This window comes from Vicugna pacos, chromosome 5 (genome assembly GCF_048564905.1).
Source record: "Vicugna pacos chromosome 5, VicPac4, whole genome shotgun sequence".
NCBI classification, from domain to species: Eukaryota; Metazoa; Chordata; class Mammalia; order Artiodactyla; family Camelidae; genus Vicugna; species Vicugna pacos.
The window spans coordinates 8,112,068-8,135,901 of record NC_132991.1 but is presented as its reverse complement, the minus strand read 5'-3'; the positions used below and the strand labels follow the sequence as shown (position 1 = coordinate 8,135,901).

Below are 23,834 nucleotides of genomic sequence, written 5' to 3'. Positions count from 1 at the left end.
ATCTCAGTAAAGCCCCTCCCAACTGCCTTTCCCTTAAGGTGACGTAAGTGGGGAGAACAGGACAGGAGCCTTCCTGAGAACCAACAGGAGGCCCCGTGGGCGTGGGGAGAGGCGGGTGTGCAGGGTTGGAGAGGACCAGGTGGAACCAGCAGCCCCAGACCGTAGAGGGTGCTCAGGTCCAGGCCCAAGCTGCAGCCTCAAGTTGCAGGGGGGCTCTGGACGGAGATGGGGGCCTGACTGAGACCTGCCCCACCTGCCTCAACCCTGCTCCCAATTGCCCTGAGCCGTCCTCATTCATTCACGTTCATACGCTTGCTTGTTCATTCAATGATCCGTTCACTTAGCAAATATCCCTCCGTATGGACTTTGTGCTTCCAGGTTTCCATCCTCCATCCCCCATAGACACTCTCATTCTCACGACTTCATTCACTCATCTCAACAGATATGAGTACACCTACTAGGTGCCAGAGAACAGGTGGGTGGGACAGACAAAATCCCTGCCCTCTTAGCAATAAACAGACTCACTTAAAGAAAAAAAAATGCTAGCGGGGAGGGTGTAGCTCATGCTTAGCATGCCCGAGGTCCAGAGTTCAAACCCTGTTACCTCCATTTAAAAAATAAATAAATGAATAAACCTAATTACTCCCTCCCCCAAAAAGAAAGAATTTAAATTAAAAAAGAAAAAATTCTACTGTCTTATACATTATATTTATTATTTTTTTCTTAAATAGAGGCACATACAACTAGGTATAAATTCCTTATGCTTATAGTTCTTACAGAACCATAGACCTCAAATGAATTTACAAATGTGATAGAAATAAAACACTAAAGCCCGTAACAATGTAAACGTTTTTCTGCGCCTGGGTTCTGACTTGCAGTGAGTGTGGGAGCGCTGAAGTCAGCTCTTCCCCCGCGTTGTCCATCCCAAATCCTGCTCCATGACGTCACTGGGGAAGAAGCGCTGAGGTCAGAGGACTCACAAGACAGACTCTCCTGGCCCTGGGACGGGGCGGGTTCGAGGCCCTGAAGGGAGGCCACAGGCATGAGTAGGAGCTGAGGTTCAACAGATGGATTTGGGGAGAAGGCGCCAAATCAGGTGTGAGATGCCCAGTGCAGTGAGCTTGGCATGGCTGGGGCAGGAGGGTCTGGCAGCGAGAAGAGGGGAGGAGACAGCAGCTGGTCCCTGGCGAGCCTGATTGCAAAAAGCCTGGGCATTGTCCTGTGGGCCATTTGGAGTCCCCGGAACACTGTGACCACGTTTCTGTTTAGTGGGACCAGGTCGGCTGCAATGTGGAAGCAGAACGGAAGACGGACAAGGTAGGAGGTTAGTGCCACGGTGGGACGTCTGGATGGGAGGTCTTGGATGTCAGGCTGAGCCCAAGAGAGAGGCCTGGGCTGGAGACCTATCTGGGCATCAGCGATGGTTGCCAGGGGCAGCCAGGCCCCCCAGTTTGAACATGAAGATAAAAAGGGGAGTCCACTCCAGGCTGGGTTGGGGGCCCCCCTGGGTCCAACAGTGGCCAGTGGGCCCCCAGCCCAGCCCTTTGTGGCCTCCCCTCTTTATCCCAGGCCCTGACCTCCCTGTGGGCAGCCTTTGCTTCTTGGACAGGATCTCAAGACGAGGGTGGCCCCCAGATCAGGGATGGGCTCAGGCCTGGAGGAAACAGATGCCCACTCTCTTAGGCCTGTCTTCCATTCCAGTGCCACCATAAATTGCCTGGAGCAGCCCCCATTCTCCCCCGGCTGCTGTTTTGCAGTCGGGGTGTATCAGTCATGATAAGACATTACTTAAAGCAGTGGTGACAGGGCCTAATCAGTCTTGTGAAATATAGACTTCTCCCCACACTGCGGGCAGGGCCGACATTAATACACATTTATGCAAAGCAAGAGCTGTAGCTGTCGGGGGCTAATCTTTACAAGTATGATAAATGATGTTTATTTTCCATGATGGAACGAAACACCCCAGCCGACAGTAATTGTAATAAAAAGGACAGATCAACTTCTATAAAGTGATTGAATTACCCTTCGATTGCATTAATGTCCACACTCTGTTGTGTCACCGGCATCCTCGAGGTCCTGAGGACAGTGAGCAGGACAATTTCCCCTTCAAGTCAAGGCCTGCCCTTCAGCTGGACAGCTGGGGCGAGGGGGCTGCCTGGTAAGAGTGACTGGGTCGAGCTCCTCGGGTCCAGATCTTCATCTCCTCGTGTGCGAGGCACCCAAGCTGGGGTAAGTGCAGAGACCAGCATCAGTCTGGGCAGCCTGGAAGGGGCCGAGAAGTGGGGTGGGAGGGAGACAGGAGGGAGCGATCCTGCCACGGCCAGCCTTTTGGAGCAGAAAATGCACTATGCTTAATTCTCCCCATGGCCCCTAAGGGCAAGCGCTATTATTATTCTGTCTTTGCAGGTGAGGGAGTCGGGGTTCAGAAAGGTAAGCAGCTTGGCCAAGGTCACACTTGGCTAGTAGGTGTCAAAAAATGGTTCATACTCAAGAGCATTTAACAGACAGCTATTGAAGTGCCCGAGGGGATCCCTGGCCCCTGTATCTCTCTCTGATGTGGGACCAAGTACCCGATCAGCTCCACAGTGACCCAGAGGACTGCAGGGTCAGGCTGCTCCACTTTCGAGGCAGTCTGGACACCAGGAGGCCCAGAGCAGAGATGCTGGGTACCATCTGCCACAGTCACAGCCCAGGGCAGCATGCTGGCAGGGAAACACACGAGGTTAGCAGCCAGATGGGTTTGAATCTGTCTCTGAAGGCCTCAGTCTTTCTACCTGTAAAATGGGGATGAGAGCAACATACGCTCACAGAGTTGATGGCCAGTTCGGGGAGAATAGGGTCCCATGTGGTTCTCAGCTGGGTGGTAACCCAGAGTCAGACTTCTCTTGGGAGGTCCAATGACCCTGTGGGGATGAAGGCTACCAGTGACCCCAAGGAAAAGGGAATAGCATCCCTGATCTATTATCCCCACAGAAGCCAAAAGTTTCTTTAAAAAAGTGCATCAGCTTCTAAAAAAAAGTGCATCTTTTAATACAGTGTATTTCCTCTTGTCACTCACTTGCCTACAGCCCTCCAACGGCGTCCTCTAAATTCAGAATGAAATGCCAGCTTCTTAACTGACCCAGGTTTGTCCCTGCGTACTTGCCACTTTGTTCAGGCTACCCAAATGGCAATTCCAGAGCAGTGCATCGAAGAACAGTTTCTCCTTATTGAGCCTGGTTCCTCGTTATTTACTCCTCAACGCAGCCCTTCACAGGCAGGGGAACTGAGAGGCTCAGGGTGGGCAGCCAGGGTCGCCCAGTGCTAGTTAGTGACGGAGGCAGGCTTCATGCCCAGAGTAGCAGCACTAAAGCCTGTCGGACCCCTGCCCCCGCTGCCTTGCCTGGAGCCCTCCCCTGCTTAATTGTCTTCACGGGGAAAGTCATTCCGCTCTGAACTAACAAGTGGCTTGACCAAGGAGAATATTTTCAAAAGGATGCATTTAAGCTCAAACCATAACCCATCCGAAATGTTTCTGGGCATAGCCTTGCAGGGAAGCCGTCGGGTGGGGCTCTGTAGGTGTCTGCAGCGGGTGGATGGAGGTGGGGCGGGCAGCATGCTAGGGGAGGTAAGGCCCCCCCGCCCCAGGAGACTTGTCCCCGGTACAGCTGGATGGTGGTTCTCCAACTTGGGTGTGCATGAGACTCCCCCAGAGAGCTTGTTAAAACACAGATGGATGCGGTCTAACCATACAATGGAATATTATTCAATGATACAAAGGAATCTAGCACTAAGGCATGCTACAACATGGAGGGATCCCCAAAAACATGATGCTCAGTGAAAGAAGCCAAACACGAAAGGCTACACATTGCGTGATTTCATTTATACGAACTATCCAGAATGGGCAAATCCACAGAGACAGAAAGGAGTTTGACTGGTAGTTGCCAGGGGCTGGAGGAGAGGCAATGGGGAGTAACTGCTTAGTACAGGTTTCCTTTTGGGGTGACGAAACTATTTTGGAACTAGAGAGCGATGGTGGTTGCAAAAACATTATGAGTTTACCAAACGTCACTGGATTGTATGCTTTAAAACTGTTAATTTTATGTTATGTGAATTTCACCTCGATATGCGCGCGCGTGTACACACACAGAACTTGTTGATCCCCACCTGCACCGTTTCTGATTCAGGAAGTCTGGGGTGGGGCCCAGAATTACCAATTCTAACAAGTTCCCAGGGGCTGCTGATTCCTGGACCACACTTTAAGACTCCCTAGGAGGTAACCCAGAACGTCTGGGAGGCCCCAGCTTGGATCAGCCTCTGATGGAGCCGTCTGCTAGCAGGAGGCCACAGGAGAGCCTGCGTGACACTAAATTCATGGGGGTTATCGACTGCCTCACATTAATGATTTGGGGCTAGTGTTTATTCCCCTTTCAAGATCTCATTTCATGTTTACGTTCATAGTTTGTTACTTATTTTGAATACCCCTCATATTTTAGCTAAAAAAGGATTGTCTTTCGTGTACGTGTTTTTAAAAACAGGCCTGCTTGTTTTTAGAACTGGTTTGGGATATGCTCCTCTCCCTGCTGGAATCAGTGGGATGAAGGGATGGTGCTCAGGAGGGAGGTGGAGTGAGGGCCAGGGAGAGGGTGGTGTACCTGGAGCCCAGCCAGATAGCAGATCCCAGGACCCTGTCCCCCGCTCCATCACCCGCCTCCAGCTTCCCGCAGCTCCAGCTTCAATTTCAGGGACTCTCTGGGCAATACTAAGGCCCCTGCCCCTCTGCCTAGAGGACAGTCAGTCAGCCTCTTTCTGAAACCTGGGCTCAACCCGGCTTTCCCTCTCGCCCCTCCATGTAAGTCAGACCATCAGAGCATTCCTGACTCTACCTGTTCTTGGAACTCCTTCGCCAACTCTCCACTCACCACTGCCAAATTTCTTTACTTGCCGCCCTCACCTCTCACCAGGACTGAGGTAAAGATGGTCTTAACTTGTCCTCGCAGTCTGCTCTTGCCCCCTCCGATGGTTCTCGACTTCACAGTCAGCAACCCTGATCAGGCTTCCCTTGTATCCATGGTAACTACCAACATTCTGTGGTCACTTGCAAGCCCCACTGCCTCCCTGGGCACTGCTCCCACCGCACTTCCCATCATGTGGATCTTCTCCGTGACATCAGTCTCCAGCCGACCCAGGGCCTCGACCCAGACAATTTCTTCTTTCTGGAAACTCACTCCCTGCTCCCGTTGCCCACCCCCATCCCATGCAGGGGACACTATGCATCCAGCCCTTCCTTCAAAAGCCACTTTGTAGAAAATGAAAACAATATATGTATGTGTATGTATGACTGAAACATTATTTATTTCACCAGAAATTGATACATTGTAACTGACTATACTTCAATTTAAAGCAAAAAAGTCAAGGATGCCTTCTCTGAACCAGACAAGACTTTCTTGTAGCACCCGGCCCTTTCTCCTGCTTGTCCTGGTTTGTGATTACACTTTGATTTGTATAGAGTTTTTCTAAGGTCCATCTCTTTCCAGAGAGGGAGAGTCATAAAGGCTGAGGTAGTGCACAGTTTGCTTGGTGCTACATCAGCCCTGGGCCTGGGCCTGGGCCTGGGCCTGGCCCCGGACAAACCCTCAGAAAATGCCTGCTGATGAACGCAGGAACTTCTTCTTGTCTTCTGGGAGGGCAGGTCCTTTGTCACACAGTAATATTGAAGGTTTAAAAATGCTTTTAGTTGCCAAGTTCTTGCTGTGTGTGTGTGCACATATGTGTGGCCATGCACATGTGCTTCCCCGGACCTCTGGATGGAGATGAAACAGAAAGAGCAAACATCCTTGGCATCTGCTCCTGGAAGCATGACCCTGTGGAGGAGAGAGATGGTGAGCATTCTTGCCGTTCCTGGCATTCCCTGGAGCAGGGAGGGTGCTCTGTTTACCTGGGACCAGCCTGGCCCCTGGCACCCAATCACCCTGCCGGGCTTTTGAAAACATCATCATCTTCATTCCTGGCTCAGAGAGCAAATCCCCACCAGCAGACTCTTCCCCACTGCCCTCCCCTTGGGCAGGGAAAGGGAAGGATCCAACCCTTCCCCTCTCCAACTGAGGCGTCCTGAGTGAGGGGAGCCTTCATCCCTGTCCCAACCTCACCTATTGACATACAAGCCAGCAGATCATTTTCAAAGATCCCACAGACATCGAAATTCTATGGAGAGCCCAGCTACTCTGCTCGCACCCACACTGCTGCTGCAGGCCTGGAAGACTGGAACATCACCAGCCACCTTCCGCTGCAACAGCGACCCTTGGGCTGTGGCCATGGCCATGGCGGCTCTAAGACTTTGGCCATGTCCCTGTTGCAGGCACAGGCTGAATGTGGCTGATGTCTTCAGGAGGGGGCACCACTGACCACCCTCGAGCCTGCCAGTTCCACAAGCTGGACTTTTAGCCAAAGGGAAGTCATTAAGATGTTAGCGTTCCATTATCTCTGAAATTTCCTTCTCCAAGCATCCTACATGTAACATAGACTCATTCAACAAACTCTTAATAAGGCCGACTTGATGCCTGGGATTGAGCCCTTGACCTCAGGGAGACAAACGAGAAACAGACATGAGAACTGCGTCTGAGAGGCTGTGATGGGGACCCCGAGGGAGGGGCCTGCCTGGCCGTTCGGGGCAGTTAGGAAAGGCACTGAGATGAGGGTGCACAGAGCGGAGGGCTGGGGCCAAGAGGGCTTGGTGCGGGGAGGGGTGAATGGCAGGTGGTGAGGAAGGACTCTCCCGGACGAAGAACATGGACCAAAGGCACAGAGGTGGGCTGGGTCCTGCTTTCCTGAGCAGAGGTGGTAGCGGTGTTTGGTTTCTCATTACGCCACCTCCAAGAGCTTCCCCAAGTCCTTGAACTCCCAGGAACCACCAGCAGATGCTCGTTAGTGGAGGTCGGAGCCATTTGCCAGGTCGGCTCGCTCAGCATTTAACAGGTTGGCGTCGCTGCAGGGCCGGCGCTCCTGGTCCCGAGCCAGGTTGGACGGGCTGGAGCGATGGGGGGCAGGGGAAAGGCGCCTAATAGGTGGTTCTTAATTATTATTATTACTTTTTATTAGGAGTCCCGGCTGCCCAGACCATAAGGACGTGGGCCCCCGTCTCTGCTGGAGCATCATTAGGGGAATGTATTTGGGCGAGACTAATGAGGTTGGCTTGGGTCAGGAGCGGAAGAAAAAAAACGGGGCACCGCTGGTTGGTGCAGCGGGGTTTCAGCTACACTTGTATTTCGCGGCAGCATATTGCTAAGGCTCTTGTTTATACGTTTCAGCCGCCTCTGGGCTCGGGCTCTGCACTGCTACAATTTATTATCATTATCAGGGCTGTGATGTGGGGAGGCTGGTTGGAATCCACTCTCAGGGCCATTTCCCTTCAGCAGTGCAAGAGGAAAGAGGCCCTGGTCTCTGGGATCCTCCTCAGATGTCCCATGTGGATTGCAGGTGGGAAACCCAGGTGGAAGCCCCATCTATGAACCTTGCCAGTATCTTCTCTCTTCTCCATGCTGTTGAGCCAAAGAGGGCATTACCTAGGCCACCCAGCCCATCCAGAGAAAAGAAACCATTATCCTGAATGATGACCTAAGCAGCTACAGAATGAGACTACTCCCTTTGCTTGAAAACCTGCAAACTACCCTCACCTCCTACAGGAAGACTTCCCTGATACACACAGAAATTAACATCTTTCTGCTCTGTTCTGTCTGTGTACCTACTAACAGGGTGGCTCTTGGCATACTCTAGTGTTATTTACTTGTCACATGCCAGGCTCTCTAGATAGTTGTGAGGACCCAGAGAGCAGGGACTGACTTCTGATCACCTTCATACCTCCAGTGCCCAGCACACTTCATGCACATACTAAATTTCCAAGATGTTTATTAGGTAGAGTCGACTGGAGCTGGGGGCACTCACTTCTGCTGGCATAGCCAGCTGTTTAAGGGCAGGACATAGGGGACAGAGGCAGGAAGACAGAGCAAAAGAAGAGACTGAGGGTCAGGCAGACCTTCAGAGGCCCAAGTGAGCATACTGGACGAAAGTCCATAGACAGTCAAGTGGTGTCAGAGTCTGCCTCACCAAGAGCCAGCCCACTTAGACTCCCCAGGAGTTTCTGCGATTTATCACCGACCAGGTAGGACAAGGTCCAGAAGAGGCAACAGAAGACAAGTGATTCTTGGGACTGGATGCGAGTCTGCTTGTCCCAGGCATGCAAAGGACACTTCTTGAACCTACTCTCCTGGTTTGAGTCAGGGTCGGGGGAGGACTTGGGGGTGGGACTGTGCAGAGGTGTGCCTATAGCCAGGTACGCAAAGATGCTGGAGAGAGACGGGTCACGGTTTCCTGAGCACCTGTTCTGTACAAGGATGGGAGTGTTAAATCATTTTTTTTTGATATCAAAAAAAGACAGACAGATTACAGAGTAAGGTACATATTTTAACTATTTTTTAGACAGAGTGTGAAACATCCAAGAAATGTCACAGTTCTGGCTCCCTTTACTTGGCCAGCAGGGCACAGGTGTTTCTCCTTTGCCCCTCTGGGGCAGAAATGGTTGTGAAGCCACACAGGGAGAGGAAAAAAAGTAGACTTTGGGCTGAAGACGGAGCTGATGGGGTGTGGAGGGGATGCTGGCTCAGAAGTGCCCTGTCTGCTTCTAGGTCCCTGTCCAGCCAATGGGAGTGATGCTCTGCCTTTCCTGCTATGCAGGCTCCTTTCTGCAGACACCACCTGGTTGGACCGCAGAGGAAGAAACGGTACCCCCAGCTCGGGGGAGCTGGCAGGTGAAGCTGGTGGGAAAGTTGCAGAGGCATGAGCTGACGGCTGGAGGCATGAGAATGGGCAGCACACTGGGGTCTCTCCATGAGCCTGGCCACCTCCCCCCTCTTCTCTAGGGAGCTGAGCAGGGCACCCTCCTGTGGGCAGGAACCTTCCTGTGGTCCCCAGATCCACACTCAGCCCTGCTCTACCTCACAGAGTCTACTGCAGTGGGCTCTCTCACCCTCTGGCTTTCCTGGCTTCAGGCAGTCGGGAGCCCAGGCATATGATGTGACAGAGGCAGGAGGAGGCCAGGTGTCTATCTGCCCTGCTCCCTCCATCCCAGTTGCTATGTCCCTCCACTGGAGGTCACCACTCAATGCAACTCTCTCCTTTGGGGTTTCTTGCCTCTCTAGGTGGAGGGGTTCTCCTGTTGTGAGTTCTGGAGTACATACTAGCCCTTGGGTTAACCCTCACCTGCCCACACCTGTGTAGTCAGTCCCCTTGTTTATCCCAGTGTGAGAAGGCCACACATCCCATGTGGCTGGAAAGTAGAAGAATGGGATGGGAAAAGAGATCAGCATAGATATTTGGGTGAGGAGTGGACACAAGATGGCCAGCTTTGATCAGCTGTTTTGTGGTACCGGATACACTGTCCTCAAGAGAACTCTGAAGCCACATCTTGGATTAGCAGAAGGAAAGTGCTGTGATCCATTAGTAATGTCTGCCAGTGGAACAAGGGTGGGAAATACCAACGTGTGTGCCGTGAATCCTGCCATCCCAGGAATCATCATAGAGGGCTTTGAGCTGCAGGAAAAGGGACTTGGATCTTTCTGTACACTTTGGTGGGAGGGAAGAAAATGCCATCAAATTCATTTTGAATAGAGAAGCACAGTCTTAGTGTTTTTCTCTTCTATGGTGCAGCATGGTGGGAGGTGAATAGAAAGGAGACAGGGAGACCAGTGAAGAGACCAGTGAAGAGGCCACTGCAATGGACTCGAGGAGGTTGGAAATGGGAACATGCAGCAGGGAATGAAGAAGGAGGGAAATATTTGGAAGGGTGAGAGAGATCTCGAGGTCAAATTCTTAGGACTTGATGGCTTGTTGATCATCATGGTTGAAACAGAGCAAGATTGAGATGAATCCTATAATCAGGATACTGAAATGTAGGTACAATTATAGGAACAGGAGATCCAAAAGCATGGGGAAGAGGTCAGGGAGAGAAGTTGGAAAAGTATAGGATGTTCTTATTGTCTTAGTAGAAACACTGGTCTCTGAACACTCTTTGACGGATGGGGTGTAGGGTAGACTGGTGGGCACTGCACGGTCTCCAGTCCCCCTCAGCTGGCCAGTAATGAGGCAGTTCTAATTGGAAACACAGTGGCGGTACCATCTGGCCTCCAGGAGTGAGTGACAGCAGGGGGAGGGGCAGCAGCTGGTCAGGCAGGAGTGAGGGGTGTGCAAACGCCACACAGGTGCCTCGGGTCTCTCTGCCTCCAGGCCAGTGCAGAAGTCCCCCTGGGACCCTGTCTTTCCAGTGACACCGCTTTGTCCTTGTCCTCTTAGCCTGGCCTCCCAGTTTTCCTGATTGAATTACTTTTTCTTCTGATTCTAAAATTCACTACTGCTCATTGTAAAAATTAGAAATACATAGTTCACTACTAAGAAGAAAGAAAATCTACCGTAGCCCCACCTGCAGAGAGAGTTGCTGGTAAGAGTTGGTAAATCCCCTCCAGATTCTTTTCTTTCTTGCCTTTTCTTTTCTCAGTATATTTGATGGGGACCTCTAAGGCCACCAACATGGGTCTGCAGGAAAGAGCATGTCACGTTGGGCTGTAAGTCAGCTTAGAGTGGATTCCGAGCTTTCCCCAAGCCCTGGCTGTCACCCTGGGTCTGGAGCTCACATAGTGCCAAGGTGTGTGTGAATGGGGAGGGCTGTCTAGGGGCCTTGGGTCACCTGTCACTTATTTGTCCACATGCGTAACCCTGGAGAGAGACAGGGGCTCTGTGGCTGTGTGTACATCGCTCTTGCACATGGGGATCTTGGAGAGTTTGGAAACTGGTTTCTGTGGAGCATCCTCTAGAGACCCCTGTGACCACGGATGTCTGGAGTCTTCCTTGGGGCCTCTGGGCCCCCTGACCTCCCCCAACCCTGCCCAGGCCAAGAGAATCTCCCCTTTCTTTGGTGGGGAGACCCTCCCAATCCCCACTTCTCTCTGCCACATGCCTCCCCTACCCTTATCCTTTCCTCATGGACTCAGAAGACCAGGAAGTCCAGAGGCTAAATCATTTGTAACCAGAAACAAACTCCTCTTTGCCCTAAAGGTAGGGTGGGGCTAAGGAAGCAATTCTCCCCAGTGGTGAAGGAGGAGATTTGGCAAAGAAGGAGAAAAAGTAAAACCCTACCATAACCAAGTCCCCATCACAAAGCAAGCTGAGCCACTGTGTACTAACAAACACAGACACACACACTTCTCTTACAAAATCAAGACTGTACTGTACCTGCTCAATGGCTTCTTAGTTTTTCACTCAGATTTACACTTGGAGCGTTCTCTCATGTCATTTAAAAGTGTGATTTTTTTTTAATTGTAGTCCGTTACAATGTGTCAATTTCTGGTATATAGTCCCAGTTACGCATATATACACATGTATTCATTTTCATATTCTTTTTCATTAAAGGTTATTATAAGATATTGAATAGTGTTCCTTTTGCTATATTGAAGAAATGTACTTTTTAATCTAGTTTTATATGTAGTGGTTAACATTTGCAAATCTCAAACTCCCAAATTTATCCCTTCCCACCCCATTTCCCTGGATAACCATGATTGTTTACTATGTCTGTGAGTCTGTTTCTGTTTTGTAGATGAGTTCATTACTGTCCTCTTTTTCTTTTCTTTTATTTTTTTAGATTCCACATATGAGTGTATTTTTCTTTCTCTTTCTGGCTTACTTCACTTAGAATGATGATCTCTAGGTCCACTCATGTGGCATTATTTTATTCTTTTTTATCACTGACTAGTACTCCATTGTATAGATATACCACAATGTGATTTTTGATGGTACTGTCTAAGGTTAATTTAGGAAATGAGCCAGAACCAGCAGGTCCAGTGGCTTAAAGACCCATCATGGATGTGTGCAAAGACTTGTAGCCATAGCTCAGTTCCTTCATTTCTCTCCCTTTCCTCAGCCCATCCTCAACCTAAGCACCTCTCCCTTGCTGCCACCCCCCCTTGCTGCCACCCCCTTGCTCAGGAAATTTCCATGGCTCCCTATTTTTTCTCACATCAAATTAAACTTTGCATTCAAGCCTCTCCATAATCTGGCAGGCCCCTTTGCTTCTCTGCCAGCTAATGCTCCCGCCAGCTCCTGCCATAGGCACCCTTCTCTTTCTGGGACATAGGCCTCCTGAGGTTCCTCCCCAACCCCCAACCTTGCTCTTCCTTGGCCGGCTAGCCCCCACCTCCTCCAAGTGGCCTCTGTTGCCCTCTCTAGGTGCCCCCATCTCCCTCTTTGCTGAGGCATCTCCCGAGGGTGCAAACTGCTGCCACCCTTGGGGTAATGCTGAGTTCCTTGGCGGACAGGGCCCGCTCCTCTCCCTGAACCTTGAGGCCAGGCCCCTCTGGGCTTGATGGGTTGCGTCTGACGAAGGGGTCCATGAAAAGAGCATCTCTCTGACGGAGGGCTGTGCTCACTCCTGACCAGCAGGTGGCCTGGCTCTGGTTAGGACTGTTTTGCTGTCCAGTGCCAGCCAGGAACCAGGGCCAAGCCGCACCCGCCCTCAGGGTCCTGGGTGGACAGAAAGCAGATCTCCACCCCAGCTTCTGACCTCTTGAAGGAGAACCTGCCACTGTGCTGGGAACGCTGGGAAGGGAGTCATGGGATGCAATGGCTGCTCCAGACCTGGGTGGGTCCCGTTCCACCTTTCCCCCAAGATGTGCTGTCCACCGGGGCTGGACACAAAGAGTGGGTGAAGAAGGCACCCTCACCCCACATTGAAAGTCCTCAGCCCCAACAGCAGCTGAATTTGTCCCCAAAGCTCACTAAATCTTTCACCAAGTGTTCCCTCAGCTCTGGCTCTGCTGGGGCTCAAGGCCAGCCCATGGGGCAAGGTGAAGGACAGTGTCTATCAAAACTGACTGAAACACAGCAGTGGAGGGCCCAGGGAGCCAGGGGTCCACACTGTCTCCGGAGAGACCCAGGCTGGGCAGTCCGCAGGGGTGGCTGGCACCTTCCCTGACTCCTAATATAGTTCTCAAATCCAAAGTTAAAGCTTTATTGGCTCTTCCAAAGTCTGTTTGAAAACGTATGCTGAGAGAATGATTTTTGCTCCAAAAGTCCATGGAACTGGGAGGTGTGGGGACACAGGGTCCAGCAGCTGGCCCAACAGCGCCCCCTGGTGAGGGCAGAGTGGTGGTGCCGCAGCATCACTCGCCCGTGTCAGCGCGTCCAGGCTCCATCAGGCTTCCCCCCCGTCACTCAGGATGTCATCCCAAAGGCGTCCACATCCTCTTCACCCATTTCCAGCGGTTGATCCATCCTCCACACCTCACAGGGGAGAAAAACGAGGCCAGGCTGGGAAAGCAGCTTGTCTCCTAGGTCACAGAGGAAGCTTCCAGAGTGGGCATGGCTGTTTTCACTCGATCCTCACCCCAGCCTAGGAAAGAAGGGCTCTGAGGAGACTCTTGCCTGAGCCATTCAGCTGGGGAGTGCTAAAGGCACCAGCGACCTGGGCCACAGAACTTCAGAAGCCCTGGGATTTGATGAGTAGCCAAGGATGAGACAGAACCCCCGGGCCAAGTCAGGGCGAGCGGAGCATTCAGGGTGGGCTTCCTGGAGGAGGGTGGCTGATCTGCACTTGGCAGGACAGGAAGCATCCAGATCTGGATAAGACAGCACAGGGAATATTCAGAAGTGGGGCCTGAAAAAGGAACTGTCTCTGCAAAGAAGGTCAGTCACCAGATTTGTTTTAATTTAAATGGAATATTTTACTTAACTCATATTTGTTGGGGTTCTCAAGACCACTCCCAAGTTAGATGATTCACAGGAGGACTCAGCAGGAGTTGTATCCATGGCTAAGTTTTTTTGTTTTTTTTTAATGGCAAAAGGATACAGACTGAATCAACCTGGGGAAGACTCCAGCTTCCTGGAGCTTCTCCAGGTAGAGTCTCACAGGACACCCTGAATTCCCCAGCCACGAGCTGTGACAACACGTGTGCAATGCTGTCCACCAGGGAAGCTCCTGGAGTTTTTTTGGGGGGCGGGGTTGATCATGTTGGAACTTCTGCCAGGCACAAACCCAAATTCCAGACCCCCTGGAAAGGGGGAAGCAGGAATTGAGCATACAGTTTGGCACAACTTTCTTTGCAGAGCCACTGCCTTTTTCAGGCCCCTCTTCCGAATATTCCCTATGGTCTCTTGTCCAGATCTGGATGCTTCCTGTCCTGCCAAGTGCAGACCAGCCACCCTCCTCCAGGAAGCCCCCCCGAATGCTCTGCTCTCCCTGACTTGGCACGGGGGTTCTGTCTTATCCTTGGTTACTCATCAAGCCCCAGACTGTTGGACACAGTGAGCCACTCTTATCATTTAGGGGATGGTGGGCCCCTCCCAGGTCCCAGGTTTTCAACAATTGCTCTTGACTTTTATACTCTTTCAGATGATTTGTCAGTAAATAAAGGGCAAACCTCTACACAAGGCACACCTACCTTTCTGGTTTCCCTCCTGCCTTGTTGGCTTTTAGGTCTCCTTCATGGGTTCCTTTACCTCTAAATGTTGGGACCCCTGGCTCAGCCTCCCCATCTCTCCTGTCACTCTCACATCCATCCCAAGGGCTTTAAATACCGTCTACCATGCAGATAACATTCTCCATTCAGCCCTCTCTGCCTCCACAGGTGGAAGTCAAATGGGCATCTGGAATCTCACATGACTGTTACCACTATGCCCATCTCTTCCCCACCCCATCTCCATCTACAGAATCATCACCCACCCAGATACCAAGCCATACACTGGAGTCACCTTGGCATGTCCCTTCTTCCTCACATCAGCGTCACTAGCAAGACCTCTCTGTTGCCTCAAGGGGTGTCCTCTACCCTCTCCTGTGTCCTCTCCATCCCAGTCCCAGCCACTGCTTCAGCCTAGATGGCTGTAGTGACCTTTCTGGTCCACCCACCAGCTCTCTTGTCCTCTTAGAGGTCATGGTCCGCACAGCTGCCAGAGGAGTGCTCTAAAATGTGCACCTTGCATCCCTCCCTCAGCCACAAGGCGCTGCACGATGTAGCCCGGCCTACCTCTCTTCACTGGTCTCCTCTCACTCCTTCAGCTTCAGCCAGCTGGGCGTCCTTCTTCCAGCATCAAGCTCACCCCACCCCAGCACCTCGGCGTTCACCATTTCCTCTGAAAGTGTTGCTCCCAAACCTTCACATGTGTGTGTGACAGCAGACTGACCAGCCCACAGGACACTGTGGTGCTCGGAGCTGGCAGGGCAGACACAGGGAAGGGAAGACAGCTATGGGCCTGGGGGGGGGGTGCAGCAAGGGATGCAGAAACTGACAGGCTGAGCTGGAGCACAGGAGGAGGGACCAGGCTCCAAGTTCATCTGTCCCTGCGTCCGAGCCTACACCTTTGATGATGGGGTGAGCTGCAGAAGAAGCTGGCACCTCACCGAGTTAAGCACACACCCAGCCCAGGAGTTGATAAGGCTCAAGGCGGGTCTGGCAGGAGCTGGAGGAGCTTCGGCCTGGCTGCCCCAGCACCACATCCATCCCAGCAGGTCGGCGGGTCCTCATGCTGCACCATGTTCGGAAGGTCAGAGGGATATGGCTGCCAACCCTCTCCCGCTTCACGGGGGGCGCAGACTCTCTCGTGGAGTCCACCTTAATCTGAACTATGCAGGGAAGGCAGTTCTGGGAATGGCATTTTATCTTAGCCAAGGTGACTGGATCCACATCCATCACATCACCCCGGAGCCTGACCCTGTGCTGGTCCCACCCCCAGGGAAGGGGTCCCCCCTCCAGGGAATCCATCACCCTTGGGAAGAAGGACAAGTGAAACACTAGTTAATACACACTTCAAGAAGTGAGGACCCATAGGACCTGATGCGGAGAACTTGTCCCTGGGCAAGGGGAAGCCTGGAATGGCCCCAAAGGAAGGACATCTGAGCTGGATGTGGGAGTGCAGAGGGAGGCCGCCTGTGCAGGGTCAAGGTCCTGGGGGAGGGGACAGCCTGAGCCAGCACCTAGGACCTTCATTTCTGGGGCACTGGCTTGGATGGTGTCCCCTCCTCCAGACGGTGGGAGGGAGGGAGGTGAGGGGCAGGCTCTGGGATGAGACTGGCCAGTGAGGAGAATGCCTGTGGCCACCTGACTCCCTGGGTGAGCCCTGTCTTTGCAAACTCTCACATTCTTATCTGGGAAATGGGGCTGTTGGAAGAATTCAGGACCACATACGTACAAATAATGTACTCCGCCCCACACTCCAACCCCAAAGGTGGTTCTTCCCCAAATTGATGTTGTCACTGGATCCTGAAGCTTGTACTTACAAGAGGAAGAAGAGATTTCCTGTGTTCTCCCAGCAGCCACAGCTCCTCTTGAACTTGGGAGATGCCTGAGTGCAGAGGGGGCGGGGCCCAAGGCATACGGTGCCCACGTAGGCAGGCCATCAGCGGGCCTTTCCTTCTGGGGTCTCCTCGGACTCCCATTCCACCCTGCCCGCACTACCTCATTCCCCACGAGGGCCTGCAGCCGCTCCTGCCATCTGCCGTGATTTATAGAAAAGAGGCCGTGATTAATCAGCCAGTCAGCGAGGAGCGCAGCCTTGTTCTTTCACTTGCCTGCCCCCTGACCCCCAGTACAGTCCCAGGCAGCGCTGGGCGAGTGTATTAATCATGCACTTTAAAAATATTTAAAGGAGGAGCTGGGCCCGGAGCAGAGTCTCCTTTAATGGACTCGTTTTCAGCAGAGGGTGAGTATGCTAATTAGGAGATAAAACAAACTGGCTGTTTGAAATGCAAATGAACTGGTGGAAGCGCTGCTGGGGCCTTCCTTCCACGCGGCCTCTTTGGAAGGCTAAATCTTTACTTCTCCAGCCACTTCCCGCCATCCATTTTTTAACTGAAAAAGATAGTGGCTAATTCTGAAACTGAGAGGTGCTAGGTCTTGCTTTCTCCCCCTCTTCTTCTTCTTTTATTAAGACCAAGGACAAAAGTCTCCCTCACCCCTGTGTGGGGAGAAACCCAAGCCAGGAAGGAGACACAGCACCCCCGCCCCTCCCCCTCGGCCCCCGCCCCTCTAGCCGTCTCCGCCCCTCAGTTTCCCTCCTCTCCTCTGCGTCCACCTCTGCCTGGCCCTGGGTTTCCGGACTGTCCCCTGCCCGCCTTCCTGCCCAATTAAACCCTCTCCTTTCTGCAAGCTGCCAGCGAGAAGATCCAGGACGCAAATCAGAACACTCCCCACATTGTGCTGTCCGCCAGAAACCGACACGTTCTAACTGACTACACTCCAATTAAAACAAAAAAGAACAACATTTCCCAGTCTCCAGCCTTTCCAGTGACCTCCGCCAGCCCCTCCTGCCCACTTCCAAAACTAAACTCTGCCTCGGGTCTGGCCTCCTTGAGCCCACTCCACCCCAAAAGGCCTGACACGCTGTGTCCTCCTCTGGCTCCTGCTCATCTGCAGGACTCAGGGCCGGTGTCACCTCCTCCAGGAAGCCCTCTCAGGTCTCCTCCTGTGAGGTCTCTGAATGTGGCGCCTGTACTGGGCACAGCAGAGGACCTCTGTGTTCCTGATTTTGTCATCCTCCCAGGACCAAGGGCTCCCTGGCACAGAAGCTGTTTTCTTCTTCACTCTGCCCCATGCCTGCTGGCCCACAGCTGGCATCTAGTAAATCATATTGAGTTGGGTTGATCACAGGGACGTCCACTAGCTCCCTCTGCCCAGTGACAGGCATCCTGCCAGCGCCGGGATGGCCACCTGCTGTAAGACATGCCCTGGAGAAGCAGAGAGGTGCGTTAGCTAGTTTAGGAGCCACCTCATTGAAGACGCGCAGCATTTCACCTGCAGACACCTGTGCTCCGAGTCCACCCCTGCCAGTTGGGCAAGTCCCACTACAGTGCCTGCTTCTTTTGTAAAGTGACAAGAGCGACTGTGCACTCCCGGGTGTGGTCCAGATGTAGCCTGAGCACTTACCCTGCTCTGTCTCTTGGCCGGCACAAGGGCAGAGCCACCTTCGCTGTGCCCTACCTGGGTAGCCCTGCCCGTCTCCCTGCCGCCCGTGGTGTCTCTTCAACACTCCCAATTCCTGGCTGCTTGAAGTCTGGCCTCCACCTTCCCTGGGCACAGCTGATTGGGGTACCCAATAAGAGTATTACGGCATTAACTATTATCCTCAGTTTCTCCCCCTCCAGTCTCTCAGGGACCTTGTTCAGTTCACTGCCATTCTCACCCCTCCCCGCTCCTCGGACTGTGTCTCAGGTTGGATTGTCTGGGAAGTAGACACCGAGAGGAAGTTAAGGTGCGAAAGCTTATCAGGGAGTCTCACCTATGAAAGCAGAGGGAAGAAGCAGGGAGGGCAGAGCCCAAGGGACCTGTGTCCGCCCAGCCGTAGGCGCTGAAGCAAAGCATGACCATCACAGGAGACCCGCCTTGGGGGACAGGGCCGGCCCCACTACCGCTGCCTTGGTCGGTCATCGCTGGAGCCACCCCAAGTTAGAGGGACTTCAGTTTGAAAGCTAACAGGGCTAACAGCTAGAGGCTGTAGGCTAAACACTGCTTCTGGGCTCAGGAGTTGGGGTGACAGCGGTGCTTTCTGCAGGGGGCTCTGTGCAGAGCGTAGAGCAGAGACAGCTTGTGCACGGATGGGGAAGGAGGCTGGGAGGGAAGAAGGGCCATGACCCGGATGCTCTGTGAAGGTGGTCACCCTATGGGCATTGGCGCTTAGGTCTGACGCTTCCTGAAGGGCATCACGAGATGCACCTAGGACCCACGGCCGGGGGATAAGGTGGGGAGGATTCATGCAGCCACAGGTGGCCCCCTGGGCGTTTGCTTTCCCCACACTTCCAGGGGGCTCAGACTTGGCGCTGAGAAGTTTCCACCCACACCCCCTACCCCATGTGGACCAGAGGCAAGGTGCTATCCACCTGTACCCGTATAAAGGTGACCAAAGCAATAGGATAGCAGTCATGCGGCACAAGGGATGGGCGATGGCAGGTTGACCAGGGGTGGGAGCAGAGAGAGTTTGTTTGGGGGCCTCTATTAAACGTGAGGGGCTTAGATTAACTTGCAAGAGGAGAAGTCACACCAGGGTGTCTATTTACCAATCTGTCCTGCAGGAGATGCAAGGCTGCACACATAAAGTTAGGACCACGTGAAAAGCCATGGACTGGATGAGCTCACCTAAGGAGAGAAAAGGGAATGTCTCTGGACTGAGCCCCAGGAGCTCCCTCAAGGCTGAGATGAGGAGGAACAAGCAAAGGAAACCAGGAGGCGCTGCAGGGGTGGGAGGGCAGCCGGGAGGGCGGCAGCTGTGTGGTAGGGGCACTAAAGAAGGAAGGAGGCTGGCCTCAGATGGGGGCCTGGACAGGCGTATCCACTTTAACCACAGGCTGCGTGGAGGATCCGGCCAGCCTGGTAGTGGGAGGTGGGTTTCCTCTGGCTGCCTTGTCCTTGCTCCACCCACGTGGGCACACTCCTGGCTCCGGTTAGAAGGCTATTCCCAGGTTGGGGGTCAGGCTGCGGAGTTGGGTGTTATGAGGCTCAGGGTGCAGCTTTGTTCAGTAGAGAAAATCGGGGGTCACATGTAGTCCTGGCTGTGCTTCTAACGTGGACGAGCCACTATCAGCCCGTTAGCTGTGCCTCTGTCTCCTCACCTGTCAAAGGCACGTGCCTGGGCTAGTTGAGCCTGGTTCCACCCTGCAGGTCTTGGAGACCACGCTAAGCTACACAGACAAAGCGGTCAAACACCGTCCCAGCTTTCATCATAAACAGTGCTGATGGAACTGCACAGAAGCTCTTCCCATCATTGGAGCAGCTTCCAGAAAAACCGGAATCCATTAGGTTTGGGAGGGTTGTGGCTCCAAAACTTCAACTTACACGGACTGGTGAGAAATCACCACCAAGAGCAGAGTGGGTGGCTTTCGGGACTCCTCCCTGAAAAGCTTTCCCAGCTCCCGAAGGCAGCGCATCCACTGGTTAACAGCTCCCTTTCCTGGGAATGGGGACAGAGCCGGCCATGGTTGGTGAGCGATGTGTCTGACCAAATTCAGTATCAGAAAGGACAACTTCAGCCTGCATAAGGCACCTGTCCCCGGGCTGCTCACAACTCTGGTGGGATGGCTGTTTGTCGTATGTGCAGCACAGTACTGGGCACACGGTAGGGGCTGGGTGCCCGTTCACTGAAGGGCTGAGCGAGGGCAGGATGTCTGGGGGTGACTCAGTGTAACTCTCCGCTTCGTGCCCCTCCTCCTCTCTCTTCCCCCCTTCTCTGGTTTTTGCAAGCGCATGCTGCCCCATCCCTCTGATAAATGGCCAGGCCCCTCGCACAGAGGAGGGCCATTTTCAGGGCACTGCAGGGAGCTGTATAGAGCCTTGTTCTGCCTGACACCTTTATTAATCGCTCGGCCCGGAAGATAAACAGCTTGTTAATTAAAATTGCAGATGTTGCTAAATTGGGAGGTGTTCTGATTGTTCAGTCCCAGGAAGATAGACTGGTCCCACACTGGGCCTCGGAGGGGTCGGCCCGGGCTGGGCCAGGGCCTGGGGGATTGGGCCACGTGGTAACAGTAAGACTCCTGGGCTGCTTTTCTGCACACTTACTCTGTGCCGGGCACTGTAGGAGCCGGGAACCCAGGGCCTGGGTGCCAACTACTCATATCCTGGGTGTACTGAGTAAGTTTCTTCCCTTTTCCAGGCCGTATTTTGCTCATTTCTGCAAGCTGGGACCCCTTGTGGCTGTGGCCTTTGTGAGCTTAGGTGCCGTGACCCTCACTAAGTGAGGGAGAGACCTCATTATCCAGTTCAGGGGGTGGTCAGCACCCACTGCCCCAGCACAAATCTTCCCCCGAGAGCCTCTGTTGGCAACTGGGGGGCAGCTAGGAGGCCTGGATCTTGGTGTGGGAACCTAGGGGAGCTGGTAGCTTCGGGTAAGTTTGAAGAAGCAAGTGTTCACTGTTTATAGAGGTGTGGATGTCTAGGAGTCTAGGAGATTGGTTACGTGTCTGGGGAGTCTGATGGTTCTGTGGAACTGAGCTTTAAAGGGTCTAGAAGGATCTGAAGATGGGGGACAGTCTGTAAGGGTTTGTAGAATCTGGGATCTGAGGATCTGGGGACTTAGGGTCTGAGGATGGGGATTTGGAAAGGCTGGAGGTGCTGGGAAACTGGGAGGTCTGGGGGCCTGGGGGTCTGGATCTGAGGATTTGCAGGGACAGGAATTTATGGAGCCTTGGGCCATTAGAGGGTCAGCGACTTAGTGTCTGGGGCTCTAGGATGGTTAGATTTGGGAATCTAGTGTCTGGGGGGTCACTGGACCTGGGGGCTCCAGAATTTAAGGATGTGGGAGTCTAGGGGAACAGGGATTCTGGGGTCTGAAATCTAAAAGCGTCTGGGAGTTGGGGGTCTGGGAAGCCTGAGACTCTGGAAGAGTTTGAAGGTGTCGGGGTCTGGAGTGAGAGGCAGGAGCTGAAGCTGAATGTGGCTCAACGTCACCACCTAGTGCTCCTTCCTTCACATTACAGCCAGCCAGGCAGTGGTGAGGACTGGAGCATCTCCAGTCCTCCTGGAGTCTCCTCTCCCTCTCAAAGCCTGGAACCTCCCAGATGCTCAGAGCACATCTCTGCAGAATCTCTAGGTTTGCAAACATGCAGTGACACTCCTCCCTCCGCAGGCGGGGACTGTGTCCGTCTGGTTCACTGCTGTGGCTCCAACGAGCAGAACAGCACCTGGCGAGCAGTGGGCAAGCAATGCATGTTTGTTGAACAAGGAAAATGGCATTTTAAAAGTAGCTCATCTGACCGACCGGGGCAGAGCTTAACACACCTGCACGTGCACAAGCAGACACACGCTGCTTCGGAAGTCAAGCATCGTGTAGTTGCTTCCTCGGAAAGGGATCTTGGAGATGCTGTCCTCAGATTCTGCCCTGGACTAAGGACTGCCCAGAAGGCAATGCTCCTCCCACTCCCCCAGCGTGTCTGTGTCTGGCTGAGTTCAGAGCCTGTGGCCCCCGCGTGGCTCACGTGACAAGTCTTAGGTTCAGTGCTACTTTCTGAGCTCCTGGTCTGTGCAGGACCTGGGTCTCTGTGCTCCAAACACCAAAATGAAGGTAGACCTTCGTCCTCTCTCTGGAGAGCTCATTGGCCAGGAGAGGAGACTGGACCTGCAAGCAGGGATCATCCTGGAGTGTGAACTGGGCAGTGACAGGGTCAGGCTGAAGGCACACGGGTGGATTGGAAGAGAGGGGGTGGGACTTGGGCACATCAAGGAATACATTTCCTCACAGGAGCGACAATACCAGAGCAAGAATTTTAGATTCAAAGAGGGGCTGTGTGTAGAGTTAACAGCACAAGCAAAGATTTCCTTGGAGTCACGGCAGAGCAGCGCTGGGGGTTTGGAAAGGCCTGTTGTGAGATGGGAAGGGGCGAGAGCCTGGAGATGAGACTGAAGGGAAGCAGGGTCCAAGCCCACGGGGAAAATACCCTGGAGGCAATGGGGTGGGACACAGTCGGAGAATTCTTTTAGAGAGTCCTGGTTGCTGATGGGGAGTGGATGAGTGGGGAGGCTGGAGGCAGGGCCAGCCAAGAGGCTGCCACACAATAGAAATCAAAGCAAAAATAAACAAATGAGACCTAATAAAATTTATAAGCTTTTGCACAGCAAGGGAAATCACAGCAAAACAAATGGACAACCTACAGAATGGGAAAAAATATTTGCAAATGATGCGACTGACAAGGGCTTAATTTCCAGAATATATAAACAGTTCATACAACTTACTAAGAAAAAAACAAACAACCCAATCCAAAAATGGGCAGAAGACCTAAACAAGCAATTCTCCAATGAAGACATACAAATGGCCAACAGGCAAATGAAAAAAATGCTCAATATCACTAACCATCAGAGAAATGCAAATCAAAACTATAATGAGATATCACCTCACACCAGTCAGAATGGCCGTTATTCAGAAGTCCACAAACGATAAATGCTGGAGAGGCTGTGGAGAAAAGGGAACCCTCCTACACTGCTGGTGGGAATGTAGTTTGGTGCAGCCATTATGGAAAGCAGTATGGAGAGTCCTCAAAAAACTAAAAATAGATTTACCCTATGATCCAGCAATCCCACTCCTGAGCATGTATCCAGAGGGAATTCTTACTCAAAAAGATACATGCACCCAATGTTCATAGCAGCATTATTTACAATAGCCAAGACATGGAAACATCCTAAATGTCCATCGACAGATGACTGGATAAAGAAGTTGTGGTATATTTATACAATGGAATTTATACATAAAAAGAATGAAATAATGCTGTTTGCTGCAACATGGATGGACCTGGAGATCATCATTCTAACTGAAGTAAGCCAGAAAGAGAAAGAAAAATACCATATGAGATCACTCATATGTGGAGTCTAAAAAAAAAAAGACACAAATGAACTTATTTACAAAACAGAAACAGACTCACAAACATAGGAATAAATAAACTTATGTTACCAGAGGGAAAGGGGAGGGAAGAGATAAATTGAGAGTTCAAATACTAACTACTATATATAAAATAGATATATAACAAGTTTCTGCTGTAGAGCACAGAGAACTATATTCAATATCTTGTAGTAACCTATGATGAAAAAGCATATGAAAATGAAAGTATATATATATATGTATGACTGGGACATTATGCTGTATAGTAGAAACTGACACAACATTTAAAACTGACTACACTTCAATTTTTTAAAATGTGCTCAGAGTTATAGGAATGGCTATCAGAAGAGGTCCTTCCCCCATGTGGCTGTACCTTGTACATAACCAATAGTTAGAGATATTTCCAACTTGGGCCATCTGTTGGATGGCAGGAGGCTAGAGGTGATGGATCTTAGATTCCCCAA

The 23,834-nt window shown here is 52.2% G+C and overlaps 1 long non-coding RNA gene across 1 annotated transcript; it reads right to left on the bottom strand.

The window, feature by feature from the left end:
* Positions 1 to 686: 686 nt before the first annotated feature.
* On the bottom strand, positions 687 to 4,988 carry LOC140696571 (uncharacterized). Its single transcript, XR_012073045.1, has 3 exons — positions 4,866 to 4,988; positions 2,023 to 2,262; positions 687 to 1,283 (listed from the first exon to the last, which is right to left on the bottom strand). It is a non-coding gene; the product is annotated as an uncharacterized lncRNA (long non-coding RNA).
* Positions 4,989 to 23,834: the final 18,846 nt, after the last annotated feature.